Here is a 20,025-nt window from a genome sequence, read left to right on the forward strand (position 1 = left end):
GACAGTACGTACGAAGCAAAGAAGGTTCTCTGCCCTCTAGGATTAGAGGTGCAGAAGATACATGCATGCATTAATGACTGCATCCTCTACCACGGTGAGGAGTACGAAAATTTGGAAAAATGCCCGGTATGCACTTCACTGCGGTATAAGATCAGGCGAGATGACCCTGGTGATGTTGAGGGCGAGCCCCCCAGGAAGAGGGTTCCTGCCAAGGTTATGTGGTATGCTCCTATAATAGCACGGTTGAAACATCTGTTCAGAAACAAAGAGCATGCGGTTGTTGCGATGGCACAAAAAAGACCGTAAGAAAGACAAGATGGTGAGACACCCCGCTGATGGGTCATAGTGGAGAAAAATCGATAGAGAGTTCCCGGACTTTGAAGGTGACGCGAGGAACTTAAGGTTTGGTCTAAGTACAGATGACATGAATCCTTTTGGGGAGCAGAGCTGCAGTCATAGCACCTGGCCTGTAACTCTATGTATCTATAACCTTCCGCCTTGGTTGTGCATGAAGCGGAAGTTCATTATGATGCCAGTTCTTATCCAAGGCCCAAAGCAACCCGGCAACGACATTGATGTGTACCTAAGACCATTATTTGAAGAACTCTTACAGTTGTGGGCCAAACCAGGTGTATATGCCTGGGATGAGCACAAACAGGAGCCATTTGACCTACGAGCGTTGCTTTTCGTGACCATCAATGATTGGCCTGCTCTTAGTAACCTTTCAGGACAGACAAATAAGGGATACAATGCATGTGTCAACACCCGGATTTTTAAGTCCAGATGCCCATTATGCCGTACATCGCAATCCCAGGAATATTGTTTTTGCGAGACATAATAGATTGATATCACAGAACATCATTCATTACATACCATAATAGTCTTACAAAAGAGGATCACATGATCCAGTCTTACAACATAGTGGATCTAAAGATCCAATTACAGAACACATAGCGGAAGCGAAGTAGTGGTCGCGGTCCATCTGTTCCACAGGCAACTTTTGACGTCAGGAGTGGTCCTAGTTATCGTAGACGTCCTGCTGTCCTTCTTCCTGGTAGTGGTGCTCCTCTTCATAGTCTGGTCATTTGAATAGCCAGGGACACAGCCATGAGTACTTTTAAAGTACTCGCAAACTAATACTAGTGTAAGCACTATCAACAATGGTAAGGGGGTTCTAAGCTCTAGGTTTATTTGCATAAAGCCAGTTTTATTTCATAAGCACTTAGTAATAAAAGACTCTTTATTTGCCTAACTAACTCAAGTGGGAACATTAGTGTCATTCCCACAACTCTGTTGTGATCAAGTCAAATTCACCTTTCAAGTTACAAGTCACAAGTCACCCTTCACATGTCACATTTTTGAAATGGGTCTGATGACGGAACAGTATGGCCTTTCCAACCGTCCATAACCGTGGACACGGCTATTCGAATAGTTTTACACTCTGCAGAGGTCGCACACTTTTGCCACAACATTTGAAATAATCCGTCAGGGTTAACTGGCCCTGATTTATCACACTCCGTGTGCGGACTACCAACCATAACCTTTCACTTACATACTCTAGTATAGGCACCTCTCCCCATGAGTTTGGCCTCCCGGTGATAGCCAACTGTTATCTCGGGAACTGCACAGGGCTTGGGTAGGACATTCACCTCATTTTCACGTCATTTCACCTTTTACGGAGGCAGCCTCGGCATAACCCCTATGACGCTTGTTCAGAGGGAACCCATACTAAAACACATAAATTTCCAGTTAAGCCCTACCCATGATCAGGTATTGTGGGGGTACTTTAAAATTGGAATGGTATCGCATCCGAACCCAACCATCAGTTTTTTGTAAAATTCACCATGTCATTCACAAGTCATATTCACCTTCAAAATCTTTCAATAGAATGACTCATCATTCCAAGGTTTTCAAAGTCATTTGATTCACATGTTCCCATCTAGAGTAGTCACTTTTAGTTTTAGCACTAGCAACTAGTCATGAGGGGTACTAATTAACTTGTAGCTCTCTAGGCTAAGTGTGATGCTCTTGTACTACTCCATATCTAGACCAAGTGAATCATGAGTCAAAAATAAACTTTGATGAACCAAAGTAAAGCTTGTAAAGAGTAAAACTTGGGATTGGATCCTTAAAAATAATAGTGCAATCATGCCTTGCTCTAGTAGAGCTTTGCATTAGGGTAGCTTGGTAATAGCTTGCAATAATATAGCTTGCCTTGATTGGTGTAGTAATCAAAGTTCTCTTCTTCTTCTTGGTAGAAGACCTCCTCCTCCTGGTAGTCCTCGGTACTAGCGTCTATAAACGGATACGAGGTAACAAACACCAATCAATACTTAAGTAGACTAGCTAGCCCTAATGGCTCAATCAAGATGATCTATTATCATCACAATCATCACTTAACCAAAACTAGGGTTTTTCTACTTAGTGTTAGGAAAATAATTTCCTCTCATTGAATATATTAGGGTTTTCTATTTATTTCCTTTGGAGAAATAATTTCCTCTCATTGAATCTTATTAAGATTTAATCTCCTCAATTAATAAGTGTGAGATTATGTTGACCAAGGTCAACACTTCACATTTATCATTTGGGAAAAAGGATTTAAATGAGGTACTACACCTCATGCATTTTAAACACTACTATTGCAACAATTTAATATCTCAAAGTAATCAAGTATGAGGTGCTATAGCTAAGATCATTTCCTCATATTGAATCACTTGGGACAAAGATTTAAATGAGAGGAAACCTCTCATACCATTTAACCATTAAATTTGGATAACTTAAATGGACTAGAAATGGCCACATAGCCACTATTTTGCTCTAGCCCATGATCATGCAAACAACTATGTTATCTTTTTGCATAAACAATTAGGTTATTTGAAATGTGAATTATGAGAGGTGGAATTGATACGTCTCAAACGTATCTATAATTTCTTATGTTCCATGCTAGTTTTATGACAATACTCACATGTTTTATATACACTTTATATCATTTTGATGCATTTTCCGGCACTAACCTATTAACAAGATGCCGAAGCGCCAGTTCCTGTTTTCTGCTGTTTTTGGTTTCAGAAATCCTACACAGGAAATATTCTCGGAATTGGACGAAATAAAAGCCCACGGTCTTATTTTCCACGGAGCCTTCCAGAAGACCGAAGAGGAGACGAAGAGGGGACGCGAGGCGGCCACACCCTAGGGGGGCGCGGCCCCACCTCTGGCCGTGCCGCCCTATGGGGTGGGCCCCTCGAGCGTCCCCCGACTCTGCCCCTTCGCCTATTTATTCTCTTCGTCGCGAAAACCCTAGTACCGAGAGCCACGATACGAGAAAAGTTACAGAGACGCCGCCGCTGTCAATCCCATCTCGGGGGATTCAGGAGATCGCCTCCGGCACCCTGCCGGAGAGGGGAATCATCACCGGAGGGCTCTACATCACCATGCCCGCCTCCGGACTGATGCGTGAGTAGTTCATCCTTGGACTATGGGTCCATAGCAGTAGCTAGATGGTTGTCTTCTCCTCTTGTGCTATCATGTTTAGATCTTGTGAGCTGCCTATCATGATCAAGAGCATCTATTTGTAATGCTACATGTTGTGTTTGTTGGGATCCGATGAATATGGAATACTATGTCAAGTTGATTATTGATCTATCATATATGTGTTGTTTATGATCTTGCATGCTCTCCGTTGCTAGTAGAGGCTCTGGCCAAGTTAATACTTGTAACTCCAAGAGGGGGTATTTATGCTCGATAGTGGGTTCATGCCTCCATTGAATCTGGGACAGTGACAGAAAGTTCTAAGGTTATGGATGTGCTGTTGCCACTAGGGATAAAACATCAATGCTTTGTCTAAGGATATTTGTATTGTTTACATTACGCACAGTACTTAATGCAATCGTCTGTTGTTTGCAACTCAATACTGGAAGGGGTGCGGATGCTAACCCGAAGGTGGACTTTTTAGGCATAGATGCATGCTGGATAGCGGTCTATGTTCTTTGTCGTAATGCCCTAAGTAAATCTCATATTAGTCATCATGATATGTATGTGCATTGTTATGCCCTCTCTATTTGTCAATTGCCCAACTGTAATTTGTTCACCCAACATGCTATTTATCTTATTGGAGAGACACCACTAGTGAACTGTGGACCCCGGTCCATTCTTTTACATCTGAAATACAATCTACTGCAATCATTGTTCTCTGCTGTTCTTTGCAAACAAACATCATTCTCCACACCATACGTTTAATCCTTTGTTTACAGCAAGCCGGTGAGATTGACAACCTCACTGTTAAGTTGGGGCAAAGTATTTTGATTGTGTTGTGCAGGTTCCACATTGGCGCCGGAATCCCTGGTGTTGCGCCGCACTACACTCCTCCACCAACAACCTTCACGTGGCCTTCATCTCCTACTGGTTCGATAACCTTGGTTTCTTACTGAGGGAAAACTTGCTGCTGTACGCATCACACCTTCCTCTTGGGGTTCCCAACGGACGTGTGCTTTACCATCACAAGCAGCTCTTTTTCTGGCGCCGTTGCCGGGGAGATCAAGACACGGTGCAAGGGGAGTCTCTCACATCCAATCTCTTTACTTTGTTTATTGTCTTGCTTTACTTTATTTTATTTTCTGTCTTGTTTGCTTTCTTTATATCAAAAACACAAAAAATTAGTTACTTGCATTTACTTTATTTAATTCAGTTTGCTTTACTTATTTTTATTGCTGTTAAAATGAATACTCCTGAGAACACTAAGTTGTGTGATTTCACTAGCACCAATAATAATGATTTTATATGCACTCCTATTGCTCCACCTGCTACTACAACAGAATTTTATGAAATTAAACCTGCTTTACTAAATCTTGTTATGAGAGAGCAATTTTCTGGTGTTAGTACTGATGATGCTGCTGCCCATCTTAATAATTTTGTTGAACTTTGTGAAATGCAAAAGTATAAGGATGTAGATGGGGATATTATAAAACTGAAATTGTTTCCTTTCTCCTTAAGAGGAAGAGCTAAAGATTGGTTGCTATCTTTGCCTAAGAATAGTATTGATTCATGGACTAAATGTAAAGATGCTTTCATTGGTAGATATTATCCTCCTGCTAAAATTATATCTTTGAGAAGTAGCATTATGAATTTTAAGCAATTGGATAATGAACATGTTGCCCAAGCATGGGAAAGAATGAAATCTTTGGTAAAGAATTGCCCTACCCATGGACTGACTACTTGGATGATCATCCAAACCTTTTATGCAGGATTGAATTTTTCTTCAAGGAACCTATTGGATTCAGCTGTTGGAGGTACTTTTATGTCCATCACTTTGGGTGCCGCAACAAAACTTCTGGATGATATGATGATCAACTACTCTGAATGGCACACTGAAAGGACTCCACAAGGTAAGAAGGTAAATTCTGTTGAAGAAACCTCCTCCTTGAGTGATAAGATTGATGTTATTATGTCTATGCTTGTTAATGGTAGATCTAATGTTGATCCTAATAATGTTCCTTTAGCTTCATTGGTTGCTCAAGAAGAGCATGTTGATGTGAACTTCATTAAAAGTAATAATTTCAACAACAATGCTTATAGGAATAATTTTGGTAACAACAACTATAGGCCATATCCTTCTAATAATGGTAATGGTTATGGTAATTCTTATGGTAATTCTTATGGTAGATCTGTTTTGCCTAGTGAGGAAAAGATGCTAGAAATTGAAAGAGCTACTAAGAGCTTTATGCAATCACAATATGAGCAAAATCAATTGTTTACTAAAACTATGAATGAACAATCTGCCTTGTTGAAAAATATAGGGAATCAACTTGAAAATTTGAATATGGAAATTTCGGGTTTGCAAACTAAGCTTTCAAATGCTGAAAACCGAATCTCATACATGTCTGAGTCACAAGCTTCTTTAATTAATAAAATGGCTGCTAAACCTGAGGATAATGATAACAAAATTCTTACTACAGCAAACGCTATCCAAGTTCGAATTAATGACAATATTAGAATGATGGCTGAATTGCATGCTAGGTGGGAAAGAGAAGAAAAACTAGCTAAAGAGAATAATGTAGCTAAAGTTTGGACTATTACCACCACTAGTAATGTTGATGCTTCACATGTTGCTAAACCTCCTACTATCAATGGTAAAATAATTGGTGTTGGCAATGTTTCTACTCCTAATACAAAACATGCAAGATTGCCTGAAACTGCTGAAACTGTTTGTGATAAAAGTGCTGAAATTTTTCAGAGTATTGGGGACAATGATCCCATTGCTTTAGATCATAATGGTTTTGATTTTGATAATTGTCATATCTCTGAAGTTATTAAGTTCTTGCAAAAATTTGCTAGAAGTCCTAATGCTAGTGCTATAAACTTGGCCTTTACAAAACATATTACAAATGCTCTCATTAAAGCTAGAGAAGAGAAATTAAAACTTGAAACTTCTATTCCTAGGAAGTTGGAAGATGGTTGGGAGCCCAACATTAAGATGAAGGTCAATGATTTTGATTGTAATGCTTTATGTGATCTTGGTGCAAGTATTTCTGTTATGCCTAAGAAACTTTATGATATGCTTGACTTGCCACCATTGAAATATTGTTATTTGGATGTTAATCTTGCTGATAATTCTATAAAGAAACCTTTGGGGAGAATTGACAATGTTCACATTACGGTTAACAATAACCATGTCCCCGTTGATTTTGTTGTTTTGGATATTGAATGCAATGCATCTTGTCCTATTGTTTTGGGAAGACCCTTTCTTCGAACTGTTGGTGCTATTATTGATATGAAAGAAGGAAATATTAAATATCAATTCCCTCTTAAGAAAGGTATGCAACACTTCCCTAGAAAGAGAATGAAGTCGTCTTTTGATTCTATTATTAGAACAAATTATGATGTTGATGCTTCTTCTTTTGATGTTACTTGATTTACACTTTCTGCGCCTAGCTGAAAGGCGTTAAAGAAAAGCGCTTATGGGAGACAACCCATTATTTTATTTCTGCAATTTTTGTTTTATATTTGTGTCTTGGAAGTTGTTACTACTGTAGCAACATCTCCTTATCTTTACTTTATTGCATTGTTGTGCCAAGTAAAGTCTTTGATAGTAAGGTTGATACTAGATTTGGATTTCTGTGCAGAAACAGATTTTTAGCTGTCACGAATCTGAGCTATTCTCTCTGTAGGAGAATCTAAAAATTCTGAAACAATTCGTGAGTAATCCTCAGATATGTACGAAACTTTCATTCAATTTGAGCTTCTTCATCTGAGCATGTTAAGTGCCTCGAAAAAATTCGTCTTTACGGACTGTTCTGTTTTGACAGATTCTGCCTTTTATTTCACATTGCCTCTTTTACTGTGTTGAATGAATTTCTTTGCTCCATTAACTTTCAGTAGCTTTGGGTAATGTCCAGAAGTGTTAGGAATGATTGTGTCCTCTCTGAACATGTGAATTTTTTATTATGCACTAACCCTCTAATGAGATTATTTTGAGTTTGGTGTGGAGGAAGTTTTCAAGGATCAAGAGAGGAGGATGATATAATATGATCAAGAAGAGTGAAAAGCCTAAGCTTGGGGATGCCCCCGTGGTTCATCCCTGCATATTTCAAGAAGACTCAAGCATCTAAGCTTGGGGATGCCCAAGTCATCCCCTTCTTCATCAACAACTTATCAGGTCACCTCTAGTGAAACTATATTTTTATTCGGTCACATCTTATGTGCTTTACCTGGAGCGTCTGTGTGCTTTTATTTTCGTTTTGTTATTTTCATTCTCTGAATAAATTCGGATCCTAGCAATCCTTGTGTGGGAGAGAGACACGCTCCGCTTTTTCATATGAACACCTGTGTTCTTCGTTTTACTTTTAATGTTCATGGCAAAAGTTGAAAGCTGCTGCATTTATTGCTATTTGGTTGGAAACAGAAAATGCTTCATGTGGTAATTGGTATATTGTCTTGAATAATTTGATGCTTGGCAATTGTTTTGAGCTCTCAAATAGATCATGTTTAAGCTCTTGCATCATGTAGTTTGAACCTATTAGTGGAGAATTACTGTAGAGCTTGTTGAAATTTGGTTCGCATGATTGGTCTCTCTAAAGTCTAGATATTTTCTGGTAAAAGTGTTTGAGCAACAAGGAAGACAGTGTAGAGTCTTATAATGCTTGCAATATGTTCTTATGTAAGTTTTGCTGTACCGGTTTATACTTGTGTTTGCTTCAAACAACCTTGCTAGCCAAAGCCTTGTACTGAGAGGGAATGCTTCTCGTGCATCCAAAACCTTGAGCCAAAACCTATGCCATTTGTGTCCACCATAACTACCTACTATGTGGTATTTTTCTGCCATTCCAAGTAAATACTTCATGTGCTACCTTTAAACAATTCAAAACTTTATTACTCCTTATTTGTGTCAATGTTTTATAGCTCATGAGGAAGTATGTGGTGTTTTATCTTTCAATCTTGTTGGGCAGACTTTCACCAATGGACTAGTGGCACATCCGCTTATCCAATAATTTTGCAAAAAGAGCTGGCAACGGGGTTCCCAGCCCCAATTAATTAACTTTCATTAATAATTCTCTTCACATGTTTTGCCCTGATTCATTAGTAAGCAACTTAATTTTGCAAATAGACACTCCTCCATGGTATGTGAAATATTGGAAGGCACCCGAGGATTCGGTTAGCCATGGCTTGTGAAAGAAAAAGGTTGGGAGGAGTGTCATCCATAAATAAAACTAAAGTACATGTGTAAACAAAAGAGAAGAGGGATGATCTACCTTGCTGGTAGAGATAACGTCCTTCATGGGAGCCGCTCTTTGAAAGTCTGTTTGACAAGGGGGTTAGAGTGCCCACTACCATTCATTGACAACAACAAACACCTCTCAAAACTTTACTTTTATGCTCTCTATATGATTTCAAAACATGAAAAGCTCTAGCACATGATTTAATCCCTGCTTCCCTCTGCGAAGGGCCTTTCTTTTACTTTATGTTGAGTCAGTTTACTTACTTCTTTCTATCTTAGAAGCAAACACTTGTGTCAACTGTGTGCATTGATTCCTACATACTTGCTTATTTGCACTCATCATATTACTTTGTGTTGACAATTATCCATGAGATATACATGTTGAAGTTGAAAGCAACTGCTGAAACTTATATCTTCCTTTGTGTTGCTTCAAAACCTTCTATTAAGAATTTATTGCTTTATGAGTTAACTCTTATGCAAGACTTATTGATGCTTGTCTTGAAAGTACTATTCATGAAAAGTCTTTGCTATATGATTCAGTTGTTTAGTCATTATCTTTACCATTGCTTTGAATCACTTCATTCATCTCATATGCTTTACAATAGTATTGATCAAGATTATGATAGTAGCATGTCACTTCAGAAATTATCCTTGTTATCGTTTACCTACTCGAGGGCGAGTAGGAACTAAGCTTGGGGATGCTTGATACGTCTCAAACGTATCTATAATTTCTTATGTTCCATGCTAGTTTTATGACAATACTCACATGTTTTATATACACTTTATATCATTTTGATGCATTTTCCGGCACTAACCTATTAACAAGATGCCGAAGCGCCAGTTCCTGTTTTCTGCTGTTTTTGGTTTCAGAAATCCTACACAGGAAATATTCTCGGAATTGGACGAAACAAAAGTCCACGGTCTTATTTTCCACGGAGCCTTCCAGAAGACCGAAGAGGAGACGAAGAGGGGACGCGAGGCGGCCACACCCTAGGGGGGCGCGGCCCCACCTCTGGCCGCGCCGCCCTATGGGGTGGGCCCCTCGAGCGTCCCCCGACTCTGCCCCTTCGCCTATTTATTCTCTCCGTCGCGAAAACCCTAGTACCGAGAGCCACGATACGAGAAAAGTTACGGAGACGCCGCCGCCGTCAATCCCATCTTGGGGGATTCAGGAGATCGCCTCCGGCACCCTGCCGGAGAGGGGAATCATCACCGGAGGGCTCTACATCACCATGCCCGCCTCCGGACTAATGCGTGAGTAGTTCATCCTTGGACTATGGGTCCATAGCAGTAGCTAGATGGTTGTCTTCTCCTCTTGTGCTATCATGTTTAGATCTTGTGAGCTGCCTATCGTGATCAAGATCATCTATTTGTAATGCTACATGTTGTGTTTGTTGGGATCCGATGAATATGGAATACTATGTCAAGTTGATTATTGATCTATCATATATGTGTTGTTTATGATCTTGCATGCTCTCCGTTGCTAGTAGAGGCTCTGGCCAAGTTAATACTTGTAACTCCAAGAGGGGGTATTTATGCTCGATAGTGGGTTCATGCCTCCATTGAATCTAGGACAGTGACAGAAAGTTCTAAGGTTATGGATGTGCTGTTGCCACTAGGGATAAAACATCAATGCTTTGTCTAAGGATATTTGTATTGTTTACATTACGCACGGTACTTAATGCAATCGTCTGTTGTTTGCAACTCAATACTGGAAGGGGTGCGGATGCTAACCCGAAGGTGAACTTTTTAGGCATAGATGCATGCTGGATAGCGGTCTATGTTCTTTGTCGTAATGCCCTAAGTAAATCTCATATTAGTCATCATGTTATGTATGTGCATTGTTATGCCCTCTCTATTTGTCAATTGCCCAACTGTAATTTGTTCACCCAACATGCTATTTATCTTATTGGAGAGACACCACTAGTGAACTGTGGACCCCGGTCCATTCTTTTACATCTGAAATACAATCTACTGCAATCATTGTTCTCTGCTGTTCTTTGCAAACAAACATCATTCTCCACACCATACGTTTAATCCTTTGTTTACAGCAAGCCGGTGAGATTAACAACCTCACTGTTAAGTTGGGGCAAAGTATTTTGATTGTGTTGTGCAGGTTCCACGTTGGCGCCAGAATCCCTGGTGTTGCGCCGCACTACACTCCTCCACCAACAACCTTCACGTGGCCTTCATCTCCCCTCTTTGGTTCGATAACCTTGGTTTCTTACTGAGGGAAAACTTGCGGCTGTACGCATCACACCTTCCTCTTGGGGTTCCCAACGGACGTGTGCTTTACCGTCACAAGCAGGAATCACCTCAAAATCACTTATGGTTGAATTTTAAATAAAGTTTGAAGTTTAAAAAGGCCCTGCCTTGTTATTTTTACTACATTATTTCTACCACAAATCTAAAGTTGAGACTGGTGTGGTTGGATAGATAATTTCACAGGCTTTCCAACCATATCAAGTTCATCAAATTTGGCTCAGCAGATTTGATTCTATTCAATTTTGAAAACAGTACCAGTATTGAATTTGACTAAATTGATTTCATTTGAATTCAAACGAGTGGGCTTGCGCGGGAAAGGAATTGGGCCAGCGAGAGGGAAAAGGAAAAGGGCCGGCCCAGCTAGCGCGTCTCGCACGCAGCGGGCCGCCTGACAAAGGGGTCCACGCGTCAGCGGCACTTAACGCACCGAAGCGGTACGTGAAAAGCTAGCCGCACGATTAGAACACGATCCGACGGGCGAGAGGCGTCGTTGTCTCCGGCGAGAGGAGGCTACTGGCGCGGCGAGGGTTGGGGGTAGGGGAGCTCACCGGCGGTCGGCGGTCGTCGGCGAGGAAGCAGGGGGAGGTTGTCGAGGGTGGCGGAGCGTCTGGTACAAGCGGCGGGTCCTGGGGCGGCGGCAATCGACGGCGAGCATGCAGATGTACTGGCGGGGCTCCGGCGTGCAATTGGCGCTGCTCCGGCGACAATGTGGAGAGGAAGAGGGTCGAGGAGATTGAGAAGAAGGTGGGGAGCGAGATGGTGTGAAGAGAAAGGCTCGGGGGAGGCTCTATTTATAGCGACGCGAGGGTGCTGTGGGTGCCCGTGGAGGTCGTCCATGGCGCGGCTGCTCTGGTGCGCGAAGAGGCAAGGGAGTGGGTGCGTGAGGTTGCAGACATCATGGCGAGCAGCGTGAGCGTGACGGCGCAGCAAAAGGGAGACGGGAGCGTGCGGGCGGTGTCATCGGCCGTGCGGTACTGCGGCGGAAATCGGTGATCATGGCGACGGCGACAGGGCTTCCGCGAGCCAGTGGGGTTGTCCAGGAGCTAGCTGGTGCGTAGGCGCGTGCGTGTGTGAAAGGAGAAGGCGAGAGGACGACAACGACGAGGCGAGTGTGTGCACTGGCGCGTCCAGTACCGTGCCCGTGCGCGCTCTGGCATGGCCTGGGCGTCGTGGGCGCGTCTGGGCACGTCAATTTCTGGCCAATGCCGTGCTTGTCTTCAGCCAGGGAGGGTACGAGCGTGCTTAGGAGGATGAGGTGAGCCTATTTGACAATGTGAGGGTGGCCAGAGAGTGCATGAGCTGATGATGGCATGGTGGTGTCAATGATGGCCGGCATGGTTGAGTTTTGATCATTTCTTTGATGGTACTGTGGTACTAAGGCCTAGCATGGTGTACTGGGTGTAAGAGGAGGTCAATGATGACAGAAAGTGTGAGGGTTTAGTCTAAAATCCAGTGAATAATAGAGAGTATGATCAAAGTCATTAAGTGCACACCAAGTGTTTGTGTTAATGGCCGCAAGAGAAATATTTTTGAATTTTGAAAAAATATTTTATGGAGATGGTTTAAACAATGTTTGGCACATAATGGTGGTGGTGGGGTGCAAAAATGGAAGTGGTTTGTGAAAATTCAAAAAGTGTATGATCTAGAATCTGATTCAATGTCACCACTTTGCATCCTTATATTAAGAAATAGAAAAGGAACTAGTCAAAGTGGTCAACATCAAAAGTGTTCGGCTTGATGAGGTCTTGGATGAGGTGCAAAGAGTTGGGAGTGTTTGGTCTAGAAAACTCTTAATCCAGGGGCTCAAAGAGGGTAAGATGTTAAAAATGGCACAAGTGACCATTATCATATGTCACTTGATTTTCATTTTTCCTTTGATTTGATTTGGGTTTTCTTGATTCCAAAGTGTTTGTTATTGGTTCATTGATGTTTCCCAACCATTGGCACAATTCAAAATGGCCTAGGTTGAAGATTTACAAAAATGGCCATAAGCACATATGAGTTGATATTCTTAATTTTCTTTTTCTTCTATTTTGTTTCACTTGATTTACTTGGGCATGGTTTAGGGTCCATTTAGGGTTAGATTGGGTTTGGTAATGTTTTCAAACCATTTGGGTAAGGTATGAGGGCTTAGGTCAAGATTTGCCATTATGGCTATATGCCACATAGGCTTTTCTTTTTAATTTAAATTTCTTTTTATTTGTTTTATCTTGGATGGTGACAAGAAGGGTGAGGTTTAGGGTTTAGAAAATATGCTCCAACATATCAAGCAACTATCATGGCAAGGATCACACCTACATGCTTAAATACTATGCATATTACTTAGTTTAATAAAAGTTTTTGTTGGTTCCAAAATTTGGAAAATGGAAATTTATTTTTCTTCTTTGTTTGAAAATTTTGGGATGTTACAAACCCTTCCCCCTTAAACAAATCTCGTCCCGAGATTTTAAGAAAAGTTAGGTTCCTAAGAGAGATTGGGCAGAGGGGTTAACAGGAGACATACTTGGCATGGCATTGGGTGCTTCCTGTGCTTCGGTGGCACTCATGTGGTAGAGACGGCCGTTGCGGTTGTTCGGGTTCCTTCTAGCTGCGAAGCGGCGCTGTTGCTGGGCAGGTGCAGCGGTATTGGGGGCAGTCTTGGCTAACCTTTTGGGGCACTCATTGGAGTAGTCACCCACAATTCCACATTCGTAACAAGTTATTGTTGACTTGTCCTTGGGGGTGACGGGAACAGCGTTGCTTCCAGTCCTCGGGGCAGTATTGGGGTTGTTGTTGCTTCCATTGGGGTGGTTGTTGTTGCTGTTGTGGTTGCTGTTGTTGTTGGTGCTGTGGTTGTTGTTGTTGTTGCTGTTGTTGTGGCCTCCGGGCTTCGGGTGGCCTCCATTATTGGTGGGGTAGTTTGGGCGGTATGTCTGAGCAGGTGGCTTGTTGTGTCTTGGGGTAAATCCTCCCGATGAATTGCTGCGGTACTTCTGTGCATGGTTGGGTCCATTCTGGTTCATCATCCTGCGCTTGCGGTTCTCATTGGCTTGATGCAGCTTCCCTTCCATCTGTATGGCTGAGTCCACCAGGGCTTCTAGGTCAGCAAACTGGATGTTCACTAACACTGTGAAATAGGAGGGAGCCTGCCGTGCGTGCCTCATTTCTCCCCCGGAGGCGAGGCGAGGCGAGGAGAGAAGGTCAAGGGAGGCGGCCTTCCACCTCCTTCCTCTCGTCTCCAGTTCCTCAGATTTGTTTCGTCCTCAAGCTCTTGGAGGCAAGACGCTGCTGTCCGGTTTGGAGCTTATCCATTTCGCGCGAAACCGGCGGCCTCGCTGCAGACCCCCACGCACGCGAAATTGAACGAACGAACCTCCTACGATGGAAGGAAAACGGAACTGAATTAAATGCGGATGCTACAGAGAGAGAGTCGCCAGCCGCCGCGCGCACCACTCTCGGCTGGCTGACCCGGTCAACAACGGATAATTAAAGAAGCTAGGTACGCGCGACGTGACCGCGATCCACCCAAGGGAGCTGCGTGCGCTCCGCTGAGTCGGCAGATTAAAAAGAAAAAAGAAAACACGCATGTGGCCTACACCACCCCATGCGTGGCCAGCACAGCAGCCAAGCCAGCGAGGGAGCTGTACCACGTCGCCGTTTGCCGTGTCTCCCTGCCCACGCTCCACTTACACCTGCACCGACAAAAGCAAACCGCGGAATGAGGATTTAGTTCTTCTTCTTCTTCTTTATGAATTAAAATGACTAGTAGTTGGTTCACACGCCATGATGCTTCAGACACAAGAATACGCAGCACATTGCAATACTTGTATGTCTCTTTATATTGCAAGTAAAACAACAGTGACACTCCTGTATGTATGTATGTATGTATGATGCAAAGAATACGAGCAAAAGCAATGCCAACTAGTATTTCTGCACACAAACAATTCCATATATATGGTCCACGAGTGAACATTGGTACGTACTACTTTGCAATCACTCTGCTTTCGGATTCCATAAAATCGTTTGCGGACAGGTAGCTATGCTACAGGATTCTCTTGGGGACTCCAGAATCAATGGATTTATATCTAACTTATGCACTACTATGGTGGACTTTTTTTTTTGAATCGAACTCAATGCTCACAATCAGCAAGACATCAAAAACATTGAAGTAAGTTTAAATTGCAATCACCATACAGGATCCTCCACAATCTAGTCTACAACTGACACCCTTCTTCTTAAGTGGATTCCAAATTGCTAATACATCTGAGAGCAGGCCCGTATGAATCGAAGCACTGAACATGCTGACCAGCAACCACGAAATCGTGGCTCCAGTCCAAACCAACCAACAGTTTGGAGCCCCGTTTCAGGCAGCACAGTCCACCTTCATGGCACCAGTAATGAACATGTAAAAGAGAGAGAGAGAGAGAGAGAGAGAGAGAGAGAGAGAGAGGGAGTACTGGTGGTGCTCAACTAGAGGTGGTCGGCGGCAGCAGCTAGAGGTCCTGGAAGACGCCGACTTTTCGACCGTGGAACGCCGGCAGCTGCTGCTGCTTCCCCACCCCGACAGCAGCAGGTACCTAGTGTAGACGCCGGAACAGCAACTCCCCTGCCGTGGCGCGCGTGGGTGCTGTTAGGCGCCCGGAGCCGGCGTCGTCGTGGGCCGGCGACGTTGATGCACTGACCGGCCAGCGGGTGGGGTGCTGCTGCACGAGATAGAACGCATGCGTCGTCGATCTGCTGCAGGGGTCGTCCATGAGAGGCTGGGGGCTTTGGGAGTAGAGGAAGGCGGAGGGGACGTGCTAGGGGTGCGGGTGGGCGGCGCCGGCGAGGGAGATGATAGCCGGCGGAGGGGGCTCGCGCGAGAGATGGAATCCGGAGAGCAAGGGATCTCGGGAGCAGGGAAGGAGGTGCCGGTGGTTGGGGAGAGCGGGGTGAGTGGCCGGCGGCAGAGGGGGTTGGGTAGCCGGGATGTTGTTCGGATGGGCGGCTGTGAATGGGTGGCTCCAGGCCATGACGTCGGGAGGTGTGGAGGAGGGGATGCTAGGCGGTGGTCTGCGGCGGGAGGGGTGGCCGGAGCTGGCCAGGATCTGCCGGAGATGGTGGGGACAGAGAGGAGAGGTGGTGTGGGTGGGAGGTGAAAGAAACGTGGAAGTGGGCTGGTCTATCGATGGGCCACGAAATATCTGTCTTTTTAGCAGATATTTCGGACTCGGGAAGGGCCACAAAATATATCTATCTTCCCGCGCGGCTAATCCAGTCCTAGTATTTCCGCTTCGGAGTCTCCCGCCTGGTCAATCTAAATTTGTTAAGCGCCAAAGCTAATATTTTGGCTTCGGAGGAGACAGCCGGGAAGCGTTGGATCGATTTAGGATGGACAGTTCATATCATCTTGTTGGCTAACAATGACCATGAGCTCGAAAGACACAAAACGGATGGTCGGCACCGGAGGAGGGGGGGGGGGTGGTGGTGGTGGTGAGAACGGGTTGGCTAGCTCTATGTGTGTATATTCATCAATACGGGCATGTCACAAATTAGTTAATTGCGCGATATGACCACATGCAAGAGAGGACACCTCGTGACAACTTGCCAGATTCTCGGAGACCCGGAAGAAACGAGGGAAGTATGCAAACACCGAGCACAAGAACATCCATGAGCTAGCCGCATCGGCATGACCGAAAGACATTCGATGGCCGAGACTACGCGATTGTGCTGCAAGCGAAGCCGGATAACAATACACCAACAAGACCATGAGGCACTCAAGCGTTGTCACCCTGGTCGAATATCAAGGATACACAGGATGCCTACGCAACTTTTTACTCTACTTCGACACAAGATAGATGGATTCACACTCCGCAGGATTTGAACCTACGGCATCAGGTTTTGGAGACTCGCGATCTACTGAAGTAAACTAAGAGCGCTTTTATTCATTTAAGTACAATTTCTTTTATTTGTAACATATCTCACATACCTAAAGTCTCCACAAATCATGTTATAACCACTTTACTCTTATCGGCTTCTTTTCTACTGGCCATAAAGAAGTAATGGCGTAATAGGTAGGGATGAAACGATCTGAACATGTGACATATTTTGTGCCCAAAACAAACGCGCTACCATGAGACACTATGAACATTGCATAGCTACCTTGGGGCCAGAGCCCAAGGGATGGAGGGAATGTAACTGATGCGTTCTGAAGGTACAACGATATCACATGGCTCCACCATTGCATGATCCAGTGAGACTCGGAAAAGAGGGGCTAGCTAGACCCATACTGAACTCACAAGGGTGCCTTTGGCAGCCGAATCCTAGCCCCCTATAGTCGCCTCCCCCTCGATGTGTCTCGGTGGCGTTGGTAGAAGTCATGTCAATATACCATATGGAATACATGGTGAATTGGTTGTTAACCACTATAAGTTAGAATCTTCATGCGGTATAGTCATGTTTGTGAAGCCGGTTTTACTTTAAAGTTGTGTATTGGATTTACATTTTTATTCCACCTTTACACTCCCATAGTATGGTCGAATGCAAAAGAGTAAGGGTTTCGACCTTTCTTCGTGTGATTTCACGAGTCCCTGTCCGGTAGCAGCCACGATGTCTCCCGCTATCATTTCATTGAAGGTGGTGATTCCATGTGAATTTGCACTTTATTTGTGTTCTAATAGGTCACATAAACATGAAAACCCCCCAAAGTGGCAAAGTTCATAGAAAACTGGGTCGGTGCCCATGAAATGGTAGTTATCCACTATAAGTAAGGATCTTCATGCGGTATAATCATGTTTGTGAAGGAGTTTTACTTTAAATTGGTGCAAGGATTTTCCTATATACATCACCCTTACACTCCCATATTATGACCGGCTACAACAGAGTAAGGGGTTTCGACCCTTCTTCGCGTGATTTCATGTGCCCCTGTTCGGGAGGCTCCACGATGTCTCCCCACTATCTTTTCATCGAAGGTGGTGATTCCATGTGAATTTAAACTTTTTTGCGTTCTAATAGGTCACATAAACATGACCCGCCCCATGTGGCAAGGGTTAGTGCCCATGAAATGGTAGTTATCCACTATAAGTAAGGACCTTCATGTGGTATATAATCATGTTTGTGAAGCAGTCTTACTTTAAGGTGGTGCAAGGATTTTCCTATATACATCACCCTTACACACCCATATTATGACCGACTACAAAAGAGTAAGGGGTTTCGACCCTTCTTCGTGTGATTTCATGTGCCCCTGTTCGGGAGGCTCCACGATGTCTCCCCACTATCTTCTCATCGAAGGTGGTGATTCCGTGTGAATTTACACTTTTTGTGTTCTAATAGTTCACATAAACATGAAACCCCCAAAGTGGCAAAGTTCATAGAAAACTGGGTCGGTGCCCATGAAATGGTAGTTATCCACTATAAGTAAGGACCTTCATGCGGTATAATCATGTTTGTGAAGCAGTTTTACTTTAAAGTGGTGCTAGGATTTTCCTATATACATCACCATTACACTCCCATATTATGACCGACTACAATAGAGTAAGGGGTTTCGACCCTTCTTCGCGTGATTTCATGTGCCCCTGTTCGGGAGGCTCCACGATGTCTCCCCACTATCTTTTCATCGAAGGTGGTGATTCCATGTGAATTTACACTTTTTTGTGTTCTAGTAGGTCACATAAACATGAACCCCCACCCCCCCAAGTGGCAAAGTTCATAGAAAACTCGGTCGATGCCCATGAAATCGTAGTTATCCACTATAAGTAAGGACCTTCATGTGGTATTATCATGTTTGTGAAGCATTTATACTTTAAATCGGCCCTTACACTCCCATTTTATGACCGACTACAAAAGAGTAAGGGGTTTTGACCCTTGTTCGCGTGATTTCATGTGCCCCTGTTCGGAAGGCTCCATGATGTCTCCCGCTATCTTTTCATCGAAGGTGGTCATTCCATGTGAATTTACCCTTTGTTTGTGTTCTAATAGGTCACATTAACATGAAAACCCCCCAAAGTGGCAAAGTTCATAGAAAACTGGGTCGGTGCCCATGAAATGGTAGTTATCCACTATAAGTTAGAATCTTCATGCGGTATAACCATGTTTGTGAAGCGAGTTTTACTTTAAAGTTGTGTATTAGATTTGCATTTTTGTACCACCCTTACATACCCATAGTATGATCGAATGCAAAAGATTAAGGGTTTTCGACCCTTCCTCGTGTGATTTCATGTGTCCCCTGTCCAGTAGCAGCCACGATGACCACCCCACTATCTTTTCATCGAAGGTGGTGATTATATGTGAATTTACGCTTTGTTTGTGTTCTAATAGGTCACATAAACATGAAAACCCCCCAAAGTGGCAAAGTTCATAGAAAACTGGGTCGGTGCCCATGAAATGGTAGTTATCCACTATAAGTTAGAATCTTCATGTGGTATAGTCATGTTTGTGAAGCAAGTTTTACTTTAAAGATGTGTATTGGATTTACATTTTTGTACCACCCTTACATACCCATAGTATGGCCGAATGCAAAAGAGTAAGGGTTTTTGACCCTTCTTCGTGTGATTTCATGCGCCCCCTATCCGATAGCAGCCACGATGTCCACCACATAGATTTTCATCGAATGTGGTGATTCCATGTAAATTTACACTTTTTTGTGTTCTATTAGGTCACATAAATATGAAAAGCCCCAAAAGTGGCAAAGTTCTTAGAAAATTGAATAAGAATGATATGTTACATTGATTTTGTCTCGCAACATAAACACTATATAGCTTCGGTTGGACCCCCATGCAAAATGGCAAGAACATTTTTGCCCATTCTCGCGCGAAATCATGGGAAACCGTCCTAAGTGGGCCCACAGGTATCTACCCCTAGCTTTTCATGGAATAAATTGGGAATTAAAAGTTATGTTAAGGATTTTGCTCTTTAAACCACATTTATTTACAATATCATTTCACAACGTAAACGAGTAAGGGTTTCCCATGATTCATCGCACAATTTCATCGAAGGAAATCTAGGGGAAGATGTCGTGGGGACCACCGAAGGGGATGACGAATAATAGGGAAGGAGGCACTATTATGAAAGAGCCTATAGCTGCACATGTACCA

Source organism: Lolium perenne, unplaced genomic scaffold (assembly GCF_019359855.2).
Source record: "Lolium perenne isolate Kyuss_39 unplaced genomic scaffold, Kyuss_2.0 unplaced50, whole genome shotgun sequence".
In the NCBI taxonomy this organism is placed as follows: Eukaryota; Viridiplantae; Streptophyta; class Magnoliopsida; order Poales; family Poaceae; genus Lolium; species Lolium perenne.